Source organism: Vombatus ursinus, unplaced genomic scaffold (assembly GCF_900497805.2).
Source record: "Vombatus ursinus unplaced genomic scaffold, bare-nosed wombat genome assembly UNPS02014864.1, whole genome shotgun sequence".
Lineage (NCBI taxonomy): Eukaryota > Metazoa > Chordata > Mammalia > Diprotodontia > Vombatidae > Vombatus > Vombatus ursinus.
In genome coordinates this window covers 16,710,255-16,712,216 of record NW_020954642.1, presented here as the reverse complement: position 1 = coordinate 16,712,216, position 1,962 = coordinate 16,710,255, and the positions used below count along the sequence as shown (strand labels likewise).

Sequence of the window (1,962 nt, the reverse complement as noted above, 5' to 3'; positions counted from 1 at the left end):
TCCTTCCTTCCTTCCTTCCTTCCTTCCTTCCTTCCTTCCTTCCTTCCTTCCTTCCTTCCTTCCTTCCTTCATTCCTTCCTTCTTTCCTTTTCTCCCTCCTTCCTTTTCTTCCTTCTTTCATTCCTTCCTTCTTTCTTTCTTGGCAAAATAGATTTACTGGAGTGTCTTTAGTTACAATTGAAAGTAGCAGTATTGAAAACATTAATTTCTCTGTAGATATATGGAAACCATTTTCAAATCTATTTTTTATGTGAGAAAAATTGTATATTTTGTAATCAATAACTGAATGGTTACCATCACTTTTTATATAATGTTTCATCTCTCTACATATGCTTCTTACCTCCTATTCCATCCCTGAATTTGATACAATAAATCCCAACCTCTCTAGTTTATAATAGGGAATTGTGTTAAATTATAAATATCATTGGCAATGTTTAACTATATATATACATATATATAGATATATAAATAATGTATTGGCAAGTATGTAGTTTCAAATTAGCTTCCTAGAACATGGTACAGTAGATGTTTCTGTTTTCAAAATAAATGAAGGGGGCAACTAGGTGGCACAGTGGATAGAGCTCCAGCCTTGGAGTCAGGAGGACCTACATTCAACCAGACACATGATGCTTCCTAGCTGTGTGACCCTAGGCAAGTCATTTAACCCCATTGCTTCGCTGAAAAAAAAATGAATAAATATATATTTTTGTGAAGAGGAGGAGGCTAATCAGTAACTTGTCAATGTTCCAATTTGAACTGGACACTTGGTTCTTTTTACTCCTTGAGGGGAAAAAAATACTTTAAAAAGTTATGTATGTATTTCATTAAATTATGCAGCAGTCTTCTTCTTCTTCTTCTACTTGTTACATTGTCCCAGAATTGTTTTAATGGAGATCTCTGGTCACCAAATCAAGGTGAATATTTGAGGACAGTAAGAATGATAAGGATACCAGCAACCAGAGCTGTGATTGCCTCCATTTTGCATCCATGTCACCACATTTGTCTTCAAAGCTATTTAGATCTGTTGCTAAAAGCTGTTGCCTTATCTGATAAGCTTTCTAATTTGTGTTGTAGCTCATCCAGTTTTTCTTCTCTTTCAATCACTTTTTTAATATTCTCTTTCATGACAGAAATTATTTCATCCACCTGATTCCATACATGTCCAATTTTGTCATTCTGAGCTCTAAATTTTATTCCAGATGAGCTCCTTAGGAAAAAATCCTCTTCTTCATTTGAGTCTTCTTTCAAAAGATTTCTCCTTTCACTTTTCATGGAACCAGTGACATCATGATCATCATCATTTAGGTAGCACTTGAATTTAGGAGGCATCTTTAGTCAAGAAGTGTTTTCTTTTCCCCAACTTTAACAGATGTATACCAACTGGACACTAGCCAGGAGGCTTCTGGCTGCCCCTCAGAGTGAGGCTGGGATGGATTGGGTGGGCTGGACCAGGCTGATCTGGAAGTGGGGGTGGGGAGTGAAGGGGAGGAAGGAGGAAGGAAGAAGAAAGAAGAAAAGGGAGGAGAGGAAGGGGGAAATGGCCATGAGCATGGATCATGTCAGTTGCTCTGCTCCTCTGCTGCTTGATGGGACCCTTGGTTTTCTTTCAAAAAATGTTTCAAACTGTTTTTTGTTATTGAATCCATATTTTATCTTGGATGATTAAGCTCAGATTTGCAGGATAGGTCACCTTGGGATGCATCCACAGGTCCAATGCCCTTTGGAACACATTATTCCACTCCCTCCTCCTTTTTTCTAGTAGGTACAGAATAGTTTTATGTTATTCAAATGTCCTTTCCTTTCTATGTGAAAATCTTCCTCCTGATAACTTGCAGAACGTGTTTCTGAATTGCATTGTTAAATTTAACCACTATGCATCTTGGAGTTTGAAATCTTGTTGTTGTTGTTTTTTTTTTTTTTCTGTTTTAGGCAATCTGTGAATTCTTTCAATTGTGATCTCAT

At 37.0% G+C, this 1,962-nt stretch overlaps 1 pseudogene; it reads right to left on the bottom strand.

Annotated features, from left to right (window-relative positions):
* Window positions 1–909: 909 nt before the first annotated feature.
* Window positions 910–1,329, bottom strand: LOC114027933 (annotated as a pseudogene).
* Window positions 1,330–1,962: the final 633 nt, after the last annotated feature.